Genomic DNA, 26,423 nt, shown 5'->3' on the forward strand with positions numbered 1-26,423 from the left:
GAAAACCAAAACTTAAGTTTTATTATAATATAGGTAAGTATATAGTTTTCCATATATAAATATATATACAAACATCAGAAAAATTAATCTGTTATGTCCTCAAATATTTCTTTTTATCCATTTCCCCTTTTTTATTTTTAAATTTCATTATTATTATTGTGTATATATGTATGATGTGTGTGTGTCTGTGTCTGTGTCTGTGTGTCTGTGTATGTGCCATGGCTCATGTGCAGGGGTCTGAGGACAACTTTGTGGAATTGGTTCTCTCCTTTCATCTTTATGTGGATTGTGGGGATAGATCATTAGGATTTCACAGCAAGCACATTTACCAGTGAGCCCTGTCTCTCTGGTCCTTCGTCCTCCCTTTCGCTTAATAGAACTCCTGTTATCCAGATGTTGGTAACTCCATGTCTATCTTTCTTACCTCTTAGATTTTCTTTTATGTTATCTCTTTCTCTCTCTTTTTTCTTGATCCATTTCATCCTCTTTCTAGCCTATTTCTTCAGTCTCCCAAATCACTAACTTGTTTTTCAGCAATATCAATTCTATTCTTCATTTCTACACACACACACACACACACACACACACACACACACACACACACACACAATTGCTTCTTAACTATTTCCTCTTTGAAATATATTTATTTGGATGATTAAAAATAGTCCATTTCTTCTAATGTGTCTGCTTTGGATGGAACCTGTAATACAGGCTATTTTCATGATGAAATAACTACTTTTCAAATGTCTTATTTTGTTTTCTGTTCTTACCCTCCACCCTCCACATACAACAGTGGAACTTCAGGCAGCTCATGATGGAGAAGGGTGTCAGACTCCCAGATCTACTACCTCAGTGAACTTGGGATGGAAGTGGATGAGCTCCAAGGTGGAAAGCCCAGAGACTAGACATTTCCATTCAACTCCTTCTTAGTCCATAAAACAATCTCTCATGTTAGGTCTTCATCCTTTGTCTTCCCAGAGTTCTAGAAGCAGATTGATAAGAGACACGAGAAATTCACATTGCCTGGGAAGCCCCATGCCTAGGCTATAGCTCAGACCAAGTTCTTGGGATTCTCTGGTGGAATCTAAGCTTCCAGCGCTTTCAGAGCCTGCAGGTGATTTTCATATGCAGCCTTGGCAGTTTGAAAGGAAAACTGATATGGAAGTGATTTCCAGAGGGTGAGAACCAGATGTTTATGTCTTGACAGATGAGGTGCAGGTACTTTTTGTCCCAAGGTGAAAAGTGTGAGGTGGAGGAAACAGCAGCAGAATCCCACTAATTCTTTTTGTCACTGTGGTGTTGCTTCTTCCCCTGAGACAAAGCCAGCAGCCCACGAGAGCAACCCCATTCAACCCAAGAGCATCTCTGTTTTTCTTCTCTACTTTTCTAGAGGTAGAGGCTTAGGGTGGGAGTGGGATCTATTGACCATGCTGGTTCATCATCTCGACCTGAACTGGAGCCACTCAGGTTTGATCACTAGACCTCAAGAATCAGCAACCTCTGGAAGTTCACTGGAAATACAGAAGCTCATGCTCCACCTAGACCTATAGAGTCAAAACCTGCATTTGAACAAGATACCTAAGTGATTCCTGGCACAGAGGTTTGAGAAGTACAACTTGATATAGCATGAGTGATGAACAAATATATTTAAATTGAACTAGGCTTTTTTTTGGACTAAGTTCCTCAGTTTGCCCGTCATGTCGTGCCTATAAAGTGTTGATTTTGATTCTTTGATTTGCCCTTTCTCTGCTCTAGACCAGAATTCAACAATGCTGGGTTTTCCCACTGTACAGAAGGATTTTTATTTTTTAGAACAGATTCTTTTGGTTTAAGAAAACCAGCGCTGGAGTGGCATCATCTGCCTTTCTGCTGGGGCACTCATCACACACCTATTTACAGATGTGGATAGTTGATTGACATCTGGGGAGGTACGAGGAACTTCAGAAGGACTAGGGAAGTGTCTGACATTGTTAGCTATCGCCTCCCTAGTGCATAGCCCAATGTCTTACATACAGTGGATGCTTAAAAAGTATTAATCAAGGGGCTGGAGAGATGGCTCAGTGGTTAAGAGCACTGACTGCTCTTCGATTCCCAGCACCCACATGGCAGCTACGAACTGTCCTTAATTCCAGTTCCAGGGGAATTTGAAGCCCTCTTCTGACTTCTGTGGCATTGCACGACACGGGTGCACTCATATACATGCAGGCAATACCCTCATACGCATAAACTAAAAATAATAAATAAAATATTAAAAAAGTATTAATCAAATATGAGAAATGACTGAGGTACCTGTGGAGAGGCACCTGCTGATTGTCTTTTAGGTGCCAATATAAATGATTGTATCTGTAAAGCGTTATTTTGCTAAGAAATGCATAGAGTTTCAGGAAGAGGTTTCTTTTGTCATTACTATTTCTTCTCATTAATATTACACACAACTATTGGAATATTTTGAATCTTATGATTAAAAACTTGAATGTGTACTGGCATTTAAGGACAATTAAAATTCATTTTAATTTAAATTAAAAAAATTTCCTCTCCTTCTCTTCCTCCCTCCCTTCTTTCCTTTCTTTTTTGTTTCTTTCTCTTTATTTGAGACGGTGTCTCACTGTGTAGCCCTGGCTAGCCTGGTACTTGCTATATAGACTGAACTCACAGAGATCTGCCTGCATGTGCCTTCCAAGTGCTGGGATTAAAGGCATGTGTTATGACACCTGGCTCGTGTGTGTGTGTGTGTGTGTATGTGTGTGTGTGTGTGTGTGTGTGTATGTATATGTGTGTGGTATACACACATGCATGTGTAGTGCATACACCCATGTGTGTGGGTGTGTATGTGTGTGTGAGTGTGGGTGCACATGTGGTGAAACCAGAAATCAACACTGGATGTCTTCCTCTATTCCTCTACACCTTATTTTTTAGCCAGGGTCTTATGCAGCCTTGAATTCCCTAAATACCCAAGGATGACCTTGATCTCCTGATCCTCTCACCTTTTTCCTTCAGTGCTGGGATTATAGGTATGTACCACTATGTCCAGTTTAGTGCTGAGGATGGAATCAGGACTTCTTGCATGGTAGGAAAGAAGTTTACTAACCGAGCTGTATCCCTAGCCCCAGAACTAATTTTCTTAATTCAAGGTCTGATTTTCAGTCTATTTCATGTGGCTATAACAGAACACCACAGACTAATTTTTAAAGAAAAGGCATCTATTTCTCAAAGTTTGGAAGGCCAGGAAGTTCACTATCATGGTACCAGGGTCTGGCAAGGGCCGAACTGCATCATCCAATGGAGGAAGGCTGATGGTGAGAGGCAGAAGGCAGAAGGGTGAGAGAGCAAAGGAGAGCTGAACCTGCTTTCACTACAAACTCAATCTTGAGATGACAGGCCCACTACTGTGGTAAGAATGCTGATCCATTCATGAAGGAATAGCCTCTTAGAGGGTCTCACCTTTCAACACAGATGTACTGGGACTAAGTTCCCCACATAAGAACTTCAGAGGACACATTCAAACCATAGCAAGGTCTATGGTTTTTTTTATAAGACAAAATAAAAACTTTGCTGTCAAGGGGTGTCACATCTCCTTGGTATTCTTAAGAAAGAGCACACATTTATTATAGCAGATGAAAAGCCAGGAGGGGAGGAGGTCATGGCAGATTCTAGGAATGAGCTGTATTTGACCTATTTTTGCTTCTGCTCCCTCCTTCTGCAGTGCGGGCCCTGGAGATCAGCACAAACAGTAAGGATTCTGTCTGCTCTGTCTCCTTCCCTGTCCTCTGCCTGATTTCTAAAGAGGTGCTGACCGTGAAATAGTCTGGCCTCTTGTCAGCCAGACAGAAGGGAGAGGGAGTGTACTGGCCTCAGAAAAGCATCTGACAGAAATACAATTCTTTTATCATGTAAAGACTATAAACAGGCATTTTAAATAAACACTTTATTTGATTAGGATATTTTATGGTAAAGATAGAGCATGAGTTATACTCAATACTGATGTCTTTTATAATCATTTGGGAACTTTTATAGTTCCCCCAAATATGATCCAGATTCTATAATTAAATGGGGCTCTTAGTTTGCTTTCTGGGTATCTCTTTTCCCCTCCTTCCAACAAACCTGATTATGTAGATATAATAATTACATTGGCAGCACTATTAGTCAATTAAAATATTTTAAGAAGGCTTTTCCCAGTTTTTCTACAGAAAACCTGAAGTAGAGTATTTTGATTTAAACTTGGCAAAGTTAAAGACCAAAGTGATGTCTATGATTGGGGCAAGTCTGAGTAATAACTGAATACTGTTTGAGGGCCAGTAACACAATGCATGCTTTTTGCTTGTCAAAGGCACTGAAAGATATGTGAAGGGAAAATCAGGCCATGTAACAAAAATGAAATGGCAATGATTTTGTTTTGAGCACAGCTGAGTTTTCAAACAAAATAACTCATTTCCAGTGTTGCATAAGACAATGAATTACAAAATGTAGAGACTATTTGAAAGAACTAAAAAAATTTCAGGGCTGGAGAGAACTCAGTGGGTAAATGCTCTTGCCACCAAGCCTGGCAGCCTGAGTTTGATTCCTGGGACTCACATGATGGAAGGAGAGAACAGACTTCTGAAAGCTGTCCTCTCTGTGTGTGCTGTGGCACATGTGCATATATACACTAAATGTAATAAAAAATAAAAATTTCAATATAAACTGATGTTTATATATTGTATAAATATATAAATGTATATTGTATAAATAACTACAGATGTTAATATTTGGAGACTGTTTTCATTTTCATTTATCCTAAGTAGCTTCTAAATTTCAAAATCAGTTGAAAATTCATTTCATCAATAACATAAAAAAAGCAACGAAAAAAGAAATCATTGAGTTTGATATGAAAGCATTTTTTTTCTAGTGAGTAATTATTAAGCATAATACAAATCTAATTGAATTTCATTTCTATACATCATTAAAGAGTCCTTGAGCCAAACAAAAATGAACTTTTTGCTGATGAGATTGTGAAGATCATCAGTATGGAAAAATAATCATTTATTCAGGGGAAGATATTATATTCTTTCATACCGCCACTTTCATCTCTTCTTTCCTTTCAGGGTTGGGGAAAAATGACCAGACGAAAAAAATCGTTTGGCCAGCAGAGGTCACCCTTTCTCCTTTATCGTCCCGGTAAATGGTTTCTCTAACTCCTTAGGTCCTAGGAGTTTTGAGATTGAAGCTCACAGCTAGGGACGGGTGAAATACACGCCTCTCTCACACCTGCTCTATCGTCTCACACACACATTGTTTAAATAGTTTACTCTTCCTGGGCTCTTAGATGGATAACTCACATACATATAATAAGAACCATTAGGTACGTATGCTAATGCTGCTCTTTAATTAATCTACTCCAAGTATTATTTACTAATGCTAGCTCTAATTCTGTCCAGTTCTCTGATTTATGGATTAAAGTGTAGATTTCATAACTGCCGGCAGGTGAGTGGCATAAGCCTTCAGAGAGGAATCCCCTGGTGAGTTTCCACAGGGGAAAGAGAATGAAATTCATCAAGGTGTATTGAACCTTGGCCAAGCATAACGCCGAGTGCCAGGTACTGAAGGTTAAACTAGAGAGGTAGAGACACCGGGCCTGGCTTCTGTGTGGTTTTGTTTTGGAGACAAAAGCATATCCTTACAGTTCTTTTGAAGGCTCATACTAGTCTACAGAAAGAATTTAGATGAATTACACACGAATAGCTTAGGTCAGTCTTAAATATCCATAGAAAGTCACTCACCAGGTGAGTGTTGGAATTTCTGTGTACTAACGCTCAGCACTTGATCCTCAAATCCCCAAAACCATTTCAATAATTCATTTTTAATTCCTTCCTTTATGGGGAAATAACGGGCATTTTCAGGGAGTCTCTGGAAAAGTTGGACTCACTGTTCTACAAAGATTTCTGAAGAGTTTTTCAAAATTCCTTTCCCTTCCCTTCTTTTCCTTTTCCTGGCATGCAAATTTCTTACTGACATTTTAGAATTTTAAAAATCATGGTGGATTTTTAGGATTCTCTGTGACTGCTCTTCTCTTGGACTCCAGGTGGCGCAATCACAGTGTGCTGGGGACAAGGCAGCCCGTCCCTTCCAGGTGGCGGGTCGCTTAATGACCAGGTCGGTAGGTAGACTTCCTGTGGTGCCTGTGAGGAGCAGCTTCACAGAGAGGAAGACCTACCAGTGTTCGTAACATCACCCTCAGGAATCCTCTCCTTTCTGGTTCTGTGCCCGGCTACCTGCCATCTGCCTACCCAGCATGCCTTGCAAAAATGTGCTGGAGCCAGACTGTGGTTAAGTAGCTAGGAGTTTTGCAAGCTGATTGTTGGACCACTGGCAGCTTGAAATCAGCATGGGTGGAAGTATTTGCAACACTACAAATCACACGCCTTTCCCCTATCTGCTGGTTTACTAATTCTCTCTAGCTTATATGCCCCTTTGTACCAAAGGAAACATACCCCACATCACCTTGTTTTCACAGTGACAAACTTCGAAATTTGTGAGACAAATATTTACTAGGGGGAAAAAAAAAAACTCCAGAAAAGCATATCTATTTCTTTCTCCTTCTTCAAAGTCTTTGAAACAAGTTTAAAATTTTTTTTAAAAAAATTGTCAAGTACAGATTTTTGCTCTTACTTTTAGCTAAAGTTTGTTCAAAAGATGGGGGAGGTGTCCCAGCTTTCAGGCTGAAGCTCATTCTTCTCTCTGTGTTCATATCAGGCCTAGTTTGTCCCCCAATTTCATTTTATCATTCTCCATTGACCTCACAGTGTGACCTCTGGCTTCCTGAAGGTGAATGTCTCCTGACATTGTCCCTACCCCACCAGTCTTTACCAGTCCTTTAGTGCTCAGGGAGTCATTCCAGGTGTGCAGGTGCACTTGGGCTGCTTCTGCGGCATGCTTTGTTAGGATGCCAGCCAGTTTCTCTTTCCCCACAGCATCCTTGTCCTACTCCTTGACAAGCCAAGCCTGGCCTTGCAGCATTGCTCCTGATCTGCACTGAGACAAACACACAGGAGGGAGAGGCCAGCCCTTCAGAGGTTATAGAGTCTAGAAAAAAATGGATTAGAGCTTCTGTGAGGAGGGTCCTGTTGGGGATGCTGCCACAAACCAGTCATCTAGAATACAGTCCTTTCTCATTTGTTGACTGGCTCAGTGAGTTCCCTCCCTCAGGCAAGAACATGATTTTTGCACAAATGCTGCATTGGCTGCTCAGGCTGCCATACAAACTACCACACACTGGGGGGCTTATGCCACTGACATTTACGTTCTTCCTGGGGAGGCTAGAAACCCCAGATCAAGGTCCTAAAAATTTTGGTCTCTGATGAGGGCTCTCTTCCCAGCTTCTAGACAGCCACTTTCTCTGTATGATGATAGCATACGGATACTCTCTTCATGGAGTATCTCTGTTGACTCTTCCTCTTATAAGGACACCAGTCCTAATGGATTTAAAGCCTCACCCTTAGGACTCCATTTAACCTTTATTACATTCCTAAAAGCCCTGTGTCCAAATACAGTCTCATTGGGGATTAGAGATTCAGTACACAAACTTTGGGGGTCCACAATTAAGTCCATAACAAATGGGAACTGACTCTGTTTTAAAAATATTTGCAGAAAAAATAATGTCCCCTCAGCCTCCTTTAATCCCCTATTCAGGTTTAACAGCTCTCTTTAGGAAAGTCTTCCATATGGTCGAATTCTTGCTCAATGTGGGGTGATTCCATTTTTAAAAATTTCTGGCCCCTGTGAGGAGGCAGGAAATTAATGCTGATTCTACCTGTGTGTCTGCACTTACTCCTCCACAATTTCTCCACTCAAAATTAATTTTTATTTATTCAAATTTAAATAATAAACAGGTACTGTAATTTGAGGAGATGTTTATGTGGCCAAATCAAACAGTGATGAGATTCACAATTCCCTTAAGGGAGAACCTTGTATTCCTTAGAAACCCTTGTAAAATGGTATGTTTGAAAATTTCCTTTCATTTTTTTCCCATATCCTTTTCTTCCTTCCCAACTAATTCCTTTTCCAATTCCCATTTCTTTCACTAGTTGAGGGCATAAACTCAATGGACTGAAAGCTAAACAGCATGCATATTTGTCTTACTCCCTATTTCTTGTTTTCTTTAAAAATTAGGTTTCAATCTTTCTCTTGTGGGGAAATTCTTGTGTTTCTTAGAAGCCTTTGTTCTATACTTTGGGATCTGGGGAGGAGCAACGGGAGGTGGAAAATACTAGTGACACTGGGAAAGACGTCTGAGGGTACACTACTCTTCTGCATACATTTGTATTTAACAGGAAACTTCTGGATGCAAGATGCCTGCATGCAAAGAATCTGGCTGCCTGTGATGAGAATTTCAGGCAGGACCGTGAGGGAGATATTTTGTGGCTGTGTGGGGACTTTCTTCAAATCACACCATGCAGACAAGCATCTGCCTCTTCTCTATTCAACTCGGAATGGATTCGAGAGCGAGCTGGGAACTTGGGAGCGGGGGAAGGGGGCAGGGCTGGGACTCAGTCACACAGAAGTGTCAGAGGTGTGACTGTTTGTGAAACGCACACATATTCCCTGATCTCCATGTGGGTTATATCTGGACTTGGGGTTGCTCTGCCCACATGAGACCCCAGGTGCACAGGCTTACAAGGAACTGGGCCTGGGCCCTGTCAGGGGTGGGGTGGAGCCTCCTTCTCCCAGTAGATTATTGAATCTCAAGACTTCTGAGCTGCAGGCTCCTCAGAAGTCCATCAAGGGTAAGCCTTTCATTCACAGATGAAGTCACTGAGGCCCCAGAGGACTCTACCCTCTTTCTGGGCTTGTCAGAGGCACTTAAGAAATACATGTTGACTTGACATGACCCACTGTGAAATAGGCATAACAAAACTCCCCACATGGCAGCTGGATTAGGCTGCCCGCAGCTGGGAATGATTCTCCCTCTTTTGGTGTAAGCCTCAGTGGTGGGGCACAGCAGAAGGTTATGGTGGGATGCTTTTCCAGGCTTTGGATGGTAGAAGTTATATGGAGATTGAAAGTCTCCTTTCACAAATAAGAGTTTAATAGATGTCAGAACTGGAAGGAACCTTTTGAATCACTGGCATCAACTCCCCCATTCTTCAGGTTCCAAACGACTAAACTGAGGCCCACAGGTGAGAAGCAGTCTAGCTGACGAGTTGCTGATGGAACTGGGTTTTATTTCATCATGCTGTTTTGAGGCTTATGTTCTCCTTGCTGTGCCTTGCCTGGCAGCAAGTTGCAAATCTGATATTGACTGTATTGTTTGTATTCAGGAAATATGTGAAACAGAGAAAATTAAGAGTGGAAGAGGAATGGAAAGCTAGTATGGTAAGGTATAGCCATGCCTTTGCTCATGCCACCATTTTGTGACTTAAAGTGGAGGGAGAGTTATTGTTCTCCCAGTGAAACAGACCCAAATAAATTAAAACTGCAATGAACTGTCTGCTGAAGGTGTGAACAAGGCAGATAAATCCCTGGGAGCTTAGAAAACATCTGCTCCTTACCTTGAAGGCAGAAACTCCACCATAAAGCAGAAAAAGCCAGAACCGGACTCTTTCACCTTTTCTAACGGGCTATATGAAGACTGGACCCAACTTTTGGATGTACTCCAGAACTGAGGGAGTTTTGTCAACGATCACCTATCTGGCTCCTCTCCCTCTCCTTTATGAGTCCTGGGTTTTTGTGTTTCTGCCATGCCTGTCTCGGTTCTCTAGCATCTTTGTGCTGCTGTGAAGTACTGGAGGGGTGGTCTTGACCTGGAAGGAAAATCTGAGTCTGGAGAAGAATGACAAGAAGGCTGCTAGGTAGGAATTAGGAGACTGTATCAGAGGTCAGGTCACGGTCTGAATGGAGAAAGGGTAGATAGCCACTGAGAGTTGAGGTCAAGAGTCCAAGAGACTTTTCATTGAATTGCTGACCTGAGAACAGGAACTGTGGGCTCAGGACCACAAGGATGTGTTGTGTTAGGCTAACACATAACATACTGATTTCCGGCAAGGATAGCTAATAGGTGACATCTGGTTTGTCAGTCCTAAAGGAATTGTAATAGCTACCTGAAGTGTGATGTTCAGAATGATCAGAATCCTTGGCTGGGTTGAAGGATACTGTGATCTACTGATGATGTCTGCTATGGACAGGCCAAAAAAGAGTCCATGTTCTAATAGTGCTTATTCTGCTTTGCCCATGTTTTGTGGCATGTACTTATGTGCCTTGTCTATCCATGATTTTTCAGTGTTCTGAACAGGTGCTGCCCTACCTGTCCACTCATGGAACTGCTTTAGAGATGACAGCTTTCTTTAATTTGCTCCCTGTGGTGGAGTCTAAGACTTATTTTTTTTTGCATACTATTATGTTCAGTACAAAGGGTATTATTTCATGTACAAAACCCTTTAAATATAAAAAGGTAAGTGGTTTCACAACTCAGGTGTTCAACATAGGTATTCTGTGGCCATGGGTGTCCCATCTCTCTTATTCTTTCAGAAATGAGTAAGCATCATTTTTTGTGTGTGTGTGTGTGTGTGTGTGTGTGTGTGTGTGTGCGCATGCATACACATGTGTGAGTGTGGTGTATGTGTGGATGAGTGCGCCTGTGGACACATATGCAGAGGCCGGAGGAGGATGTCAGGTGTCCTGCTCTTTCACTGTCCACCTTACGCCTTTGAGACAGGGTCTCTCATTGAACTTGGAGCAAGGATGGCAGATAGTAAACTCTAGTGAGCCTCTTAGCTCTGCTCCCTGAAGTGCTGGGGTTACATGTGCATGCTCAGCAACATCTGACTTAAAAAAAAATATGGGTGCTGGATTATGAACTCATGTCTTCACGCTTGTGCAGCAAGCACTCTCATCCATTGAGGTGTCTCTACAGTCCCAGCACCATTTGTTTTATTTCATTAAAAAAATTTTTATGTGTGTGAGTGTATTGCTTGCACGTGTGTAAGTGCACCCATGTTGTGCAATGCCCACGGAGGTCAGAAGAGGGTGTTGTATTCCCCTGGAACTGGAGTTATGGGTAGTGGGTACCTGCTATGTGGGTGCTGGGAATTGAACTCAGGTCCTCTGCAAGAGCAGTCAGTGCTCTTAGCCTGCTGAGCCATCTCTGAAGCCCCCCAGCATCATTTTTTGAGACTGCAGGGTGCTAATCATGCCTCTCACTGTAGTCCAGCATGACTCTTACAGACTGATAAAACATGAGCATTTAATTAACAGTTACTAAGTGAAATGAACTCTACAACAGAAGACTTTCTGGTAAGTATGACCTGGTTCCTGTCCCAAAGGGGCTTCTCTTTTAGAGGGAACATGTAACATTTGGGGTGGGAGCAGCAAGATGAGAAGAATTACATAGTACAAAAAAAAAAAAAAAAGGGAATAAAGAAAAAGGAGGAAAGGACCTAGAGAGATGGCCCTCTATCAGAATTGCAAGTATGACTCTTTTGATATTTCTCTAGTGGAAAGCATCAAAAATTCTCTCCTTCAGGAAACAGTGTGTGGACATAAGTGCTGGAAGAGTTAGGAGGCCTGGGATCTGGAGGCCTGGAACTAATCCATTGTATTGGTTCGTCTCACCAGCCGCATAAGAACCAAGAACTATATCATTCTTTTTAAAAAATTTTTTATGTGTATGAATGTTTTCAGATCCCCTGGAACTGGAGTTATGGACAGTTGTTAACTGCCATGTGGGTGTTGGGAACAGAACCTGGGTCATCTGCCCCTTTGGGGCAGGAACCAGGTCATACTTACCAGAAAGTCTGGATGTCTCTCTGATTGCTTCATTGAGTCACCTTGGGCTGAATTACTTACTTGATTTCTTTCAGCTTCCGATTTTCATTAAGCAGGATCTTCGAGCTAGAATAACAATGTCTGCTTTACCATGTAAAAGAATTAAAAATATTAACATGTATGAGTTCCTATAAATATGCAAGGATTTATTATTGTGATATTTTTTGATATGAATATTAGTACAAATTCACAATTATTGCATTAAAATATGGAAGGTGGGTCTCTTGAATGGGATTTTTGCTCCATGTTCTATTTATCAATCTAGACTCTGTCTAGTGAGCTTCTCTTCTGTCTTTTTTTATTTTTTTATCTTTTTTTGAGACAGGGTCTTTCTGTAGCCCTAGCTGGCCTAGAACTCACTATGTAGACCAGGATGGCCTTGAACTCACAGAGATCTGCCTTCCTCTGCCTCCTGAGTGCTGGGTCTTTCTGTCTTTTGATAGTGCCGTGCTCCCTATCCATAGTGAAGACCTGTGAGCTGCTTCGGTTGCTTGTCAGGCTCGGCTCAGTCTCTGAAGTTCTAGGTCATTGCTTTGGGCCTGTGGTGGTGCATACAGAGGGAACTTGTGGTAGAGTGAATCTGCTCGTCTCATGACTGGAATGCAAAAGAGAGAGACAGAAAGAGGCCAGGGTCCTTGATGGCATGCCCTCAATGACCTGAAGACTTCTCCCTAAGCCACACCTCTTAAAGTACCTACTACCTGCCAATAGCATGGGGCTGAAAAGACCGTCTTTACCATGTGGTCGTTTGGTGCTACTTAAGATCCAAGCTTCACCAAAGGTAGAGAACTTTCTTCTGTCACAGGCTGGTTGTTTTATGCAGAGCAGAGACTTGGATTTGAGATGGGCAACGAGGTAAGGGTTGCATTCTTGGTCTGAAAGCTCACACAGAGCTACTGGCTACAATGACCTTGATCCCTTGGTTAGTACCTGATAACCAAGTGGGCAACTGGCCAAAAAATGACAAATGGGGCCAGTGAGATAGCTCTGCTGGTAAAGGTATTTGCCACTAAGCCTGATGACTTGAGTCCGATCCCTGGAACCCACATGGTGAAAGGACAGAACCAACTCCTGCAGGTTGTCCTCTGGCCGCCACTTGTGCACTGTGGCATGTGTTCCATACCCCCAAATAAATAAAGATAACAACAACAACAACAACAACAACAAAACCCAAAAAACAAACAAACAACAAGGAAGGATAAGTGACACCTGGACAAGAGCTACTGCTGTGGGTTTTCGGAATCACTTTATCCCAGCAGCTGCTTCTCTTCTTGTAGGCTTGTCAGGATTACGTTTTTGTTGCTAGTGGCACTAGATTGGAGAGTTTTACTGAAAATCCTTTTTAGCTTCCTGGGTGGAAGGTATTGTCCCATTCAAGTTCAAGGCTGTGCAATGTGGAGCAAGGGCACTTTGGGCTCAGATCAAATACTCTGCTGACAACTTGTTTTGAGTTTCAGTTCTTATGGTTAGGAGGAAAAAAAAAAGGCTTCAAATGTCATTTGCTGTAATGATTAGCTCTAGTGAGGGCTCCTATCTGTGATTATTTGCTTCAAGGCTTTAATTGGCTGAAGCCTGTATATCTGATCATTAACAAAATGATCTCTTTTCTACCATGTTAATAATCTTAGTTAATAGAGATGCAGCTTCAATTTCTTCCTGGACCAGGTTGTTATTTTTCTGGCACTAAGATGTATTTGTCTAGGATTTTGCCACGTATGTGGGACTGGAGAGATGGCTCAGTTATTAAAATGCTTGTTTCTTAAGCATGAAGACCTGAGTTTGAATTCTTGGCACCCATGTAAAACCTTGTGTGGTGGCATGTCTCTGTAATCCCAGAGCTGGGGTGGGGGGAGAAACAGAAGGATTCTTGGGGCTTGTTGGTCAGTTAATCTAGCAGAACATTGAGTTCTGGGTTCAATGGGATATCCTATCTCCCAAAACTAAGGTAGATAGCATTGGAAGAAAATCTTGATATCAACCTCTGGCCTTTGCATTTGTGTGCATACCTATGCATACTTGTATATACACAGGCACATGCACACACATGCCCCCCCCACCCCATATATGTGCTCATGGGGAAAGGACTTAGCCACATATGATACATGGTATAAAATTCCATTTTGGAAAGTTCTGAGCTTAGGCTGCTCAAAAAGATGGGACCTGAAGGGCAGGCTATTCTTGGCCCAGCTGTGGGAGGCAGTTTGTTTAGAGCAGAATGAACCGAAGAGGCTGGCTCATGTGGAAATTTTATACCTGTCCCACATGTTTTAGACACTTCTGCAAAAACAAACAGCTCCATATTTGCAATTGTAAGGTCAAAAAGTCACATGTTGGCCCCAGTACCAATTTAGCTAACTGAGTCCTCAAGCAGTCAGCACTGATGTTAAGTAAGGGGGCTGTTGCAGCCCCTTAGCCAATCTCCACACCTGGAAAAAATAAAAAATAAAACAAGAAAGAAAGCATAGTGAATTTGAAACCAGAGAGCGGGCTCTAGTGACAGTGTTCAGATTCTGAGTTTCTAAGCTGTCTCTACATTCCAGACTGGGAGGAATACATGAAAAGCTTGCGTGTTTATGGGAAGAATCTCCTTAATCTGTATCTCAGGGGCAAGATTAATGCTGTACAACACCACAGATGGACTGGGATTTCTGGAAATATGTTCTCATGAAAAGTGTCCCCCTGAATGTGTCATTTCTTCTTCCTTGTCTCTCTTAAGCCAGCTGGTTCATCTCCTGGAATTCGATATGCTCCCCTTCTTTGTTTCTCAGATATGTCAGTGCACAAAAGAGGCTCATGAAAAGAAACAGCTGCATGGATACCAGCAGGAGCTGCTGGCTACAGATTTGAGGTGTGCACCTGCGTGGAGTTGGGTGACTGGCGATTTGTCAGGAAAGGGAGTATCAATGGAACATCAGGGCTCTAAGGCCAGAGGGATAGATGGCTCTGGGGTGGCAAACTGGATACTCCTCTGCTCACCTGGAGGTCACAGGATCACACCTGGCTTGAATTAATCAAAAGGATTTCAGGAGAAGGGTTAGTTGGTCATTTATGAATGAAATGATTAGCTGGCTGTAACAGTTCTTAATAAGCAGATTGTTGGTATCAATGACATCTATTCATGAAGTCATGAACCAATGGCATCTCTGTAGCCCTCAGGGTAGAAGGGGGCAGGATTGATGAGACTTAGATGTATCCTGGGAAGGCTGTCTCCCCATGTAGAAGTGAGGATCAGGAGCCTCTGGAGGGCAGCTGAGCAGAGGAATGACTTGATCTGGTTGTATTAATAGGTTCCCTCTGACTGTTGTGTTGGGGAGAGACAGGAAGGTAATCAAGATAATCAGAGTGAAAAATGATGGAGGATGGGATGTTTCTCAGAGTGGTGAGAATGTGTTGTGTTCTGGGTTTATTTTAGAGGTAGAGCTAAGAGAATGTTCTGCCGAGTTAGACTTAAAGTATGAAGGAAATGGAGTAAAGGAGGCCCCTGAGGTTTTGACTTGGACAACTGGAAGGGCTGGATTTCTTTACAAACGAAGAGATTTCAGGGAGAGTATCAGGACAGCCATGTTGACTATGTCCGCTAGAGCCTGAGTGGAGGGGATGAGTGGGCATTTGGATGAATTGGGAATTCAGACAGGTTCTAGTAACAGATAGAAATTTAGCAATCATCAATAGATATGAGGAATTTAAAACCTAGTGAGACAGGTAAGCCCTCAGCCCTCCAGTATGAGAAGGCTGGGAGCTTAGAACACATGAAGGAGAGTGAGAAGGAATGGCCATGAGGTAGGAGAAAACCCAAAAGTGTGGCCTAGAAAGCAAGTGATGGAAGTATTCTGAGGAGGAGGAGGAGAGTGGCTGTCTCCTGACAGTGCAGAATGATCACCGAGTCCTGACAGTTGGATTCAGCTACATGGATGTCACTGGTGACTTTGACAAGAAAGCAATTCTGGAGGAGGGGGAGGTATGACGATCTGGCTGGAGAGAACAAGAGGAGCAGGTTCAGCAAAGGAGCACTTCAATTGTAAAGGGAGCAGGCACATGGGCAGTCATTAGAGGGAAAGCAGAGTGAGGAAATGTTTATATACTTTTTCCTTTATGGATAAGAGATATAATGTGGAAATGGGAATAGCTCAATAGAGAAGGAAAATTCTGATGATATGAGAGACAGAGGGGAAGATTCCAGGCCATGCTCTTGTGGAGTAGGTGGAATCCAGTGGAATTCAGCTTTATCTAGGAGCAAGAATGGTTTATCTTTATTAATGGGGAATGTGGAGTTTGGGGAAACAGATACTGGTAGGTGAGAGATTGTGGCAGTTCATTTTTGGGTAATTCTGCTTTCCCAATCACACAGGAAGCCAATGAAAGTGAAGATGGGCAAGGAGATGCTGGAGGATGAAAGAGAGGATGGCCATCTGGAGACCCAGTGGAGGTCACAAAAGTCAATCACAGGAAGACTAGTGGGTATGAGTATATGCTTTCTCCAATCATGTTCAGCTATGGGGTACATGGGATACAGAATGGGAACCACAGATTTCTAGGGTTGCCAATGGAGTTCTACAGCAGGAGAGAGGTACCTAAACATTTCTCCTCTTTTCTGAAGACAAACCTCTCTTATTTTTTCAAGACAAAAATCCTGGTTATGGACTTACAAGCTATTTGTTACTCTTAATGGGCTGTGATATACAGTTTGAAAAGCACTCATCTAAATACGGACACTCGTTTCTTTTTTCTACCCTCTGTGCCTTTAATTACAGAAGGTTACCTAAGGTCATTTTCATGTGAGTATATAATATACTTTCACATTCCCCCCACACCCTAGCACTCTCCTCCCTCTCCCCTACCTGTTTTTTTAGTGCAGACATAATCTCAGTGAAAATTTCCCTGAGGAAAAAAATCCACTAGAACCTATGAACCTATGATGTGCCCAGAGGGCGAAGAAGACACAGTTTTTGCCTTTGGGGTGATAAGTTTGTGAGGACCTGAATTTAGGTACAGATTTGGTTGGCATTTTAGCTGCCCCATCTCCTGAGGCATCTAGGCCATGACCAGTCAAAGATGACCATGACCATTGTGTTTTATTGCCTAAAACGTTGATTGGATGCTGAGGGGCTGCTGTGGTTTGAATATTGTATTAGTTACTTTGTTGTAACAAAATACCTGACAAAGCAACTTAAGGACAGAAGGGTTTGTTTTGGCTCACAATTTGAAGGTAAAGTTCATCCATTGTGGGGGGAAAGTCAGGCTGGCAGGAGCATGAGGCAGCTGGTCACATTACAGTTCTAGTCAGGAAGCAGAGAGATGAATGCTGGCGCTCAGCCTACTTTTTCCTTTTTATTTAGTCTAGGAACTCATTCCACTGAATGGTACCACCCATCGTTAAGGTGGGTTTTCCCAACTCAATTAACCTAATCTAATAATCCTTCACAGGCATTCCTAGAGGCTAATTTAAACTAGATAACCCCTCACAGGCATGCCCGAAGCTTTGTCTCCTAGGTAATTTTAGATCCTGTTAACAATATTAAACATCATAAATATGAAATGTCCCCCACAGACTCATATGTCAAATTCTTGGTTCCTGGTTGGTGGTGTTGCTTTGGAAGGTGGTGGAAGCTTTAGAAGATGAATCCAGCTGAAGACAGTAGGTCACATGATGCATACCTTTGAAGGTTATACCTGGTCCCTAGTCCCTTCTAGTCTTTGTCTGTTTCCCATCTGCTGTGGGATGAGTAACTTCTATCATGTGCTCTTGCTGCAATGGTGTCCTGCTTCACCACGGGCCCAGATCAACTGCGCCCAGGACCATGGGCTGAAACTTCTGAAATGTGAGCCAGAATGAGTCCTGCCCTAAATTCTTTATGTCAGGTAATCTGTCACAGCAAAGAGAAAACCTAATTAACACAGGGCTCAGACAGCACAGATATCCACCTTAATGTCAATCTGAGAACACCTGATCTCCTTTTGTGGCCAGATCAGTAGACTCTAAGTCTGTCAATTCCTTTAATATAAGCAATTATGCTAATATTATTAAAATGCATCCTAAGATGGTATTAACCTTTTAGGCAACCATGTCAAACTGTTGACTTGAATTAAACTTGTTAAATTCTGTCTTTTGAAACACTTAAGAAATCACATCAGTTCTTCATTTATATATCTAATTCTGATTTATTTTTTGATAAAGTGAATAAATGTCCTTCCTCTTAGAGGTTAGGAACTATGTGTTTTGGAGCTGAAGACTCAAATGTACTATGTGGGGATAAAATCATGGTATTAGTTTCTCCAAATTTTGGTTTCTCTCAAAACATAAGACCCTATAGGAACAGAAGGCAAGAATCTCTGGTGCAAGGAGAAAAATATTTAATTCCCCTATCTTTCTGTTCCTATTTTTAGTGTCTGCCTCAAAGAGAAAACAAGTTAGAATAAAGGTAGTATGTTCAACACCTTCCTCTAATCATAATTTCATAGCCAATATGAAATACTGACTATAAATAAATGATTTCTCTTTGCAACATTCAATGTCAGTGGCCTCAGGTCTGATACTTCCATTGTCTATGGCTCGGATGGCTCTTGATAACATACTTGCCACAAATGCACTTGGGCTTGCCTTTCCAGGCAACAGTTAAACCAGCAGGAGACCACTTGTGTGCAATTTGTTGGAAAGAAATCTACATTTTGGGATTAGATTACTTAGTAGTGTCATTTTGCATTGAGTCAACTTTGTGGGTGGTCTCCAATAAACCCCTGCACATACAGCAAGTGTCAGCCTTGATTATCTCCAAGAAAGCTTGTAATGACTGCTCAGCTCGGTATTTACAAGCAAAACCAGTTTCCCTTACTTTAATTCAGGGAACCCAGAGGCGTGGATGAACCCCCACAGGAGGGGTGGCAAAATGCCCATTGTGGGGCCATTCTTAGAGCTGTGAGACTTAGCTTTCTGGCCTCCCTGGAGATTGGGGTAATGGTTAACAACTATCACTTGGGGCTCACCAATTAGGACATTTGTCTTTAACAGTGCCTGAAGGAGCTGTTACAGCTCAGAATAATAAGGACTGAAGGATTAGTAGAGGAGGATAGATCCAACACTGTGGTGTAGGCTCTACTGTTAGTGTAAGTACAGACACGTGCAGAAATATCAAATTGCACTCTGGGATCACTGCTGTGCCAGTTACAGCTAGCAATCCTTCAGGGTAGGGATCCTTAGCTATTGGTAATCTGTTCCTGCAGGTGATCTTTGGTAACGCCTGGAGACATTTTGGGTTGAGACTCTTAGGAGTTGCTACAGCACCTAGTGAATAAAGACCAGGAATACTTGCAGCCATCCGCAGTACAAAGACATCTCTCCAACCTCCTATAACAAAGAGTGACAGTGCCAAAAGCATCAGTAGAACTGAGATGGAGAGACCCTGCTTCAGGGTACCTCAGCACTCCTGACCCAATCCTCTTCTTGTCCCCCAGGAACATCGTCTGGTCCACTTTCATTCCTTCTGCATCCCTGCTTATCTGGAACTTCATGGTCTGAGAGGTAAAATATCAGAGACCCACAGTAGAAAGAGCAGCAGCGAGAGCTAAGGCAGAGCTGTGTGAAATCCCGGCCTATCACTTTTAGTTGGGGTAACTTTGGGGCAATTACTTTTTTGAGACAGGGTTTTACTTTGTGGCCCAAAGTTGATCTCATATTCACCTTGTAACTCAGAACTGCCTTAAACTCATAGCAGTTCTCCTGTCTCAGCATCCCAAAGGCTGGGATCACAGATAGGAGCCCAAAGACACCTGGCTGGAGCAAATTACTTAATCTGTCTGAGCTCCAATCATTACATTTTAATTTATTGTGTGTGTGTACGTGTGTGGGTGTGAATGTGCTGCAGTACTCTGGTAGAGATCAGAGGACATCTTGTAGGAGTCCGTTCTCTCCTTCTACCACATGTGGGTCCCAGGGCTTGAACTCAGGTTGTCAGGCTTGGTAGTAGGTGCCTTTACCTGATGAGCTATCTCACTGGTTCATGAGCTTAAATTTTTTTTTAAAATCTGGAAAAAATTGGGGACTGGAGCTCTTACCTGGGTGGGTGATGACAAGGATTAAACTTCTGCAAAGCTATCAGCTTGTGGCCTTTTAGATCATGCATTCTTCACAGGTTGTTTTTTTTTTTTTTTTTTTTTTTGGTGTTTTTTGAGACAGGGTCTCCCTGTAGTCCCAGCTGGCCTGGAGCTCGTGCTGTAGACCAGGCTGGCCTTGAACTCACAGAGATCTGCCTGCCTCTGCCTCCCAAGTGCTGGGATTAAAGGCATGTACCACCATGCCTGGCCCTCTTTATAGGATTTTTATTATGACCCATCCTTACTTGAAATGACCAAGGCTCAGTTTTCCCACCTTTGAACACTTCCCCAGCAATTTCTTTTTTTTTTTTTGGTCTTTTTGAGACAGGGTCTCCCTGTAGCCTCAGCTGTCCTGGAACTCACTATGTAGACCAAGCTGGCCTTGAACTCACAGAGATTCACCTGCCTCTGCCTCCCAAGTGCTAGGATTAAAGGCATGCTCCACCATGCCCGGCGCAATTTCTATTTTTTATTATTTTATTTTGTGTATGTATTTGTGGTCCATGTATGTTTACGTGTTTGTGTACACATGTGTTGGGGGGTGTGTATGCAAGTTGAGACCAGACTTCAGGTGTCTTCTGAGCGCCATCATATTTTTTGAGGCAGAGTCTCTCACTGAACCTGGAGCTCACTGATTGGCTAGACTGACTAGCCAGCAAACACCAGCAATCTTCCTGTCTCTGTCCCCACCTACAGCACCAGGGTTACAGGTCTATTCTGCCATGTTTAACTTTTCACATGGGTGCTGGGGAGTGAACTCAGGTTCATGATTGTGCAGCAGGCACTTGACTGCCTGAGCCATCACCCCAGCCCCAGCCATTTCTTTTTATTACAGAACACTTAATAAAAAAGCAAGCAGAAAAAGCATCCAAACCAAACCTAAATCACTTGGGCCTATTTTTTCTAGATATACTACTGTTAACATTTTTTGAATCTTTATTGTATATTTTTAGACTCTTCCCCGCCCTCCACCCCCCCTGTGTATATGTTCCCACTGTGTGCACTATTTAGTACCTGCTTGTTAGATGTAGTGATGCATTAGGAGCATCTCTCCATGTCAATAAATATAGATCCGCATTGTCTACATCATCATTTTAAAAAGCTGTCCAGTGTTTTATAGACTCACCAAGGCATGATTTATCTAGCTCCTCCCTCACATTCTTGGGCATTTGGGTCATCAAGGTTAGTGCATGATCAAGGTTAGTGCGTGATCAAGGTTAGTGCATGATCAAGGTTAGTGCATGATCAAGGTTAGTGCATGTTGCATGGAATTTGTTGTCAGTGGTTCTTGGAAGCGAGCTGAGCCCTTTCTGTGCCCACCTGCTACTGTACAACATACCCTACATAGTTCATCCACAGGGCTGGCTTTTCTCCTAGGAACATGTTCTTTACACCCATTCTCAGGGACATCCTATTCTCACACAGTCAGCAGAGTTAGTATCTTTTCTTTTTTATGATGTGGTGTGACAGAAGGATTCTGAGCTCGGGCTCTGCCATCAGGTTGCAAAGGTTTGCAAAGTTTCAAATCTCAATTGGGCTTTGACCTCCCTTACCTGAACCTTGGTTTCCACAGCTCTGAAATGGGGTAACAATTGTGATTGAGTGGTGGAATTGTTCTGAGAATTAAAGAAGGGCAGATCGGGTATTCAGTAAGGTTTGGTAAATGGTGAGTAAAAACAAATACCTGCTAAGCTGAATGTTTTCTGGAAGTCTTTCTGTTAGAAGTCCGCTGCTGTGCTTAAATTGTCTACTACTATCATATGTCCCCGGCCTGGAGCAGCTAGAGTTTGGAAAGTTTCTACTTGCTGCCTTTCTGGGATTTTCCTTCTTCTTGTGTTTTAGATAGGGTCCTCACTATTTTCCCAGGCTGGCCTTGAACTCCTGGGATCAGCTGATCCTCTTACCCCAGACTCTCCATGTGCTAGGGTTACCAAGAACTTCTAGGAATTTTTGTTTTAAACTGCCACTTTAATGAGTTTCCAATAGTTGTAGCAAATAACCACATAGTGCTTTAACACAGCACAATTTTAGTATCGTAGAGTAGGTTAGAAATCTCAAATCAATTTTGCTAGGCTTTAATATAGATGCTAGTGAGACTGTGTTCCTTCTGAGACTCTAGTGGAGAATACTTCCGGTTGCTTTTTCTAGCTGAGAGGGTCTGTCTGCAGTTCTTGGCTCATGGCTTCGAACCTCTCTGACTTCTGTTTCTGTTGTTACATCTTCTTCCACTCTGACCCTCCTGTGTTGTTCTTACCAGCACACTTGTGGTCATCTCCTCGTTTCTGTCTGCATATCTGCCAAATCCCTTTTGCCATTTAGGGAGCATGGCTGTGGGGACTGGAGATTAGGGTGTGGACATCTTTTAGAGGCTACCTTACTGACTTACCTTCCTGAACTATGATGTTGTTGGGAGCCCAGGCTCTAGGCCCATCTGAGAGGTGTGCAATCCACTCCAGTGGATTGAGTACGGTATTCTTGCTCTGGACCAGGTTTAGCAACTTAATGATACCTGTGTTGCTGGTAGTAGATTTGCTCAGGAGCATGTTGCCCCAGAAAATGGCCAGATGCCTAGAGGTGGGGCTACTCCAATCCCTCTACTTCTCTCCTTGGTCTGGTTAGTCCACAGGGCCTCCCTGACTGACTGGTCCTGAAGCTGAGTTTCAGGCAGGGCACTCTGCCTAACCTTCCCATTGCCTGACTTTCAGAGGTAGGCGCTGTGAGGGAGGTGTATACACAAGTATCCTCCAACTGCAAGTGGGGGTGGACAGCTGGTGAGATCTCAAGATCCCCTGGGTTGTGATGGGGGCGATGTGATCAAGGGTCTCCCAGTTCATGCTCTGCCGGCTGTCACACAGTTTCTCTTGTTAGGGCCAGCCAGCATTCCTTGCTCTTGGCCAGGCTCCCCAGGCCTGGAAGGAGTCTCTACCATTTTCTTTTCTCCACAGTGCCTCCTGCTGAGCATCACATACTCCCTCTCCCCAGGAAGAGGCAAACAGAGTTCCTCAACACAGTGTGATGGGGGAGCCCAGCTGAATGTACATGTTCACACTGTCTCCCCAATCTGAAGTACCCCTAACAGCCATTCTGCCTTAATCCTATCCATTCCACTCCCTCCCACTTGACTTCAAATGTTCAGTGTGACTCCAGGAGCCTGCCATCATCTGGTTAGTTCACAAGGTCTCTCTGAGCTGACTGGTCCCAAGCTGAGACTCAGACAGGGCACCGTGTCTACTCACACTGTTACTGGTCCTCTAGAGGTGAGTACTGTGGGAGAGGTATACAAACAAGTGTATGGGAAGCTGGGATGGTTATCTGGGGGAGATTCCAAGTTCCTTTGGGTTGTGGTTGATGAGTTCTTCTACTACATCCCCCTGCTATCCCCGCCCCCCCGGCTCCAGTCAGACTCTCAGTCAGCCTTCTGAGATGTGATGCTGGGTGAATGGACCCCATTCAGTTTCTATCCTGCTAATCCTTCTTTGAAAGGACTCAGTTCCTACCTGTATGCAGTAAAACCCGTAATATTTTCTTTTCTTCCCTGTTGCAATGACCTTCAAGGTCCACCCTCCAGATAGAGCCACATTGACCTGAATGACTGAGTGGATTAGTGTCCTATGGAAGAGGCCTCAGAGAGCTTCTTTGACCCTTCCACCATGCAAGGACAGAGCAAGAAGTCGCCATCCATGAACCAGAAGGCAAGTCCCTACTAGACACGAAATCTTATGTGAATCTGTTTGCCAGCACTGTGAGAAATTTTTATTGTTTATGAATACCTAATTTGTGGTACTTTTGTTATAGCACCCTGAATGGACTAAGAGTCCCAAACCATTAGTGTCATAAAGCTTGCCTCTCCCCTGTGGGTCCCAGTTGGTTACTCAGATACAAGATGCTTTAACCCTAGGTAGCAAAGACCAAGTTGCATTTGGAAATAAAAATCAAGTTGACTATTCCCATCCTCAATAGATACCACTTTCTCACACACAGGCAAATGAGATGCCTGTCTATCTTCTCCCATTTCTACACATCTCCCAACTCATTTTTCATTTTAGTGCTTGAAGATTTGCTTAGCATTACAGAATCATCAGCCAAATATAAAGAGAGAAGAAATTCACCCTTGCCACCAGTCATCCCCAGCAAATTAAACTATTTTTTTCATGTTCCCTTCCAGTTTTTGTCCCTGTGAACATATAATTTAAGGAGTTGTAATCATCATATAGCTATCATTTTGTGTTCTGCATTTTCCACTTAGCATTAATTATATCATAAGCATTTTCCATGTTGTTGCAAAGTCATCATAATTATCATTTTTAATGACTGTGTAAGAATTCATCAAGAGGGGAGTGCATTACTTAACCCTCATTGAATTGGAACCTTTTGGGGGGTTGCTTTGTTTTGTTTCTCCTTTGAGGTCACCCTTGATGTCATCTCTATCTACTTTCCTTGGATGAAGTGAGAGGAGGCAGAGAGTGAGGTGGGAAGTGGGTGGAACAGGAGGAGGTGATGACAGAGGGGCAGAGGTCGAGGAAACTAAAGAAATCTTTTGCAGAGGCTGGGGCGTTTGCTCAGCTGATGAAGTGCTTGCTGTGCAAGCCTGAGGACCTGAGTTCAGATTCCCACCATCCACATAATAAGTTGAACATGTTGTGTACCTGTAGTCCTGGCACTGTAAAGGTGGAATGGGAGGGTCCCTGGGGCTTGCTGGCCAGCCAGTCTAACCTAATTAGTGAGGGAAAAATAAGGTGGAGAGTGATAGAGGAAGACACCCAATGTTGACTTCTGGCTTCTGCATGTACACACACATGTGCATGAACACCCACCCACATGTATGCATGTACATGCGTGCACACACACACACACACACACACATACTAAAAAGAGTTTGCTACACATATTCCCATAGTTAGGTCTCCTAAAGACTGGAGAGACACCTGGCCTTTCTTTTGCTAAACCCCTTCATTAATGGCTCTGAGATGACAGGCCTTTGTAATGAATGACCTTTGATGCCTACAGGGAAAGTGGCTGAGGAAGCTAATTGTGAAAACAAGTCTAACCTATCTGCTCTTAACTTCCCTGGATGTTGGAATCAACTCTCAAACGCTTTTCTAAATTCCACAAACATAGCTACAACTTGTTAATCAAATATTTAGTGCTAATTAAAGCGAGCATGAAGGCTTGAGAGGATTTCAATTTTGATGGTGTTTCCTAAAGTTCCACAAATGTCAGGCCTACCTACCACTTCTTTGAAACTGAACACCCCCCAACCCGAATCCCCGAATGAGCCTCTACAAAACAAAGTTTCCCTCAACAATGTTTGGGGACACAGTAATGCTATTTGCTAAATTCCCTTCTTGGATATTCTTAATGCCTTACTCATATATTTCATATTCTGAGAAATCCTGGAGGAAGGAAAAGTGTCTACCTTTGGTGGATCTAGGATTTTTTAAGTGTCATGTGGTCCTTTTGTCTTATGGTATCTGCATTGGTTAGAGCTCAGCGAGGAAAATGAAAACAAGTAGGTATTTCAGAGAAGATGAATAAAGATTTGATTTTAAAATAAGAGGTTGGGGAGGTAGCTCAGTTGGTAAAGTGTTCATTGCACAAGCATGAAGACCCGAGTTTGATCCCCAATACCCATGTAAAAAAGCCAAGCATGGGGTGCATGCTTGTAATTCCAATTCCAGCTCTGGGCAGGTGGAGACAAGCAGACCCCTGGGTCTCACTGGCCAGCCAGCCTATCCTATTTGATGAGCTCCAGGCCAGTGAGAGACTTTGACTTAAAAACCAAGGTGAATGACTTCTGAGGAATGACACATGAGGCTGACCTCTGGTCTACCCCCCCACCACTCAAAATGTATTCCAGATATTGACAACTAAAGGAAGTGGCTACAACCCAGAGTGAGGGCATAGTGTTAACAGGATGCAGGGCACCTCTCTTGCTTCAATCCTGGAGGTAATTCACAGGGTCTGGGGCCTCTGAGGGGGATGGTCAATGCAGCAGGACTGGGACTCCTGGAGATGTGCTGAGTCCTGCTGTTGGATGCAGGAAGAGGCTCCAACTGTGAATGCTGGATCAGTGGAGGACACTGGAGCCACCACCATCTTCCATTCCTGAAGGTCTAACCTTCTGTGGTAGGCAGAATTTTGGTCTCTATGGTCTCTGGTCCTTGCTATCATGCCCTTGAATATGTCATATTATGAGATAAAAGGACCTTTGATATAATTGAGGCTGATGATCAGCTGACCTTATGACAGACTGTTATGTAGCCTGGATCCCATGTAATCATGGAAGTTCTTAATAGTAGAAGAGTAAGCCAGATGGAATGTTGAAGAGGTTCAAAGCACGAGAGGATTCAATGCAATATTACTGTATGCGAAGAAGAAGGAGCCATGAGACAAGGAATGTGGGCAGCTTATAGAAGCTGACAAGGGCTGCCCATCAGTGATCTTTAGTCCTACAACTTCAGGAAACTGAATTTGGCTCCTGAGTGATTCTGGAAGTTGATTCTCCTCTACAGCCTCCAGTTGAGAGCCCACACCAGCCA

This window comes from Nannospalax galili, unplaced genomic scaffold (assembly GCF_000622305.1).
Source record: "Nannospalax galili isolate Female #2095 unplaced genomic scaffold, S.galili_v1.0 scaffold127, whole genome shotgun sequence".
In the NCBI taxonomy this organism is placed as follows: domain Eukaryota; kingdom Metazoa; phylum Chordata; class Mammalia; order Rodentia; family Spalacidae; genus Nannospalax; species Nannospalax galili.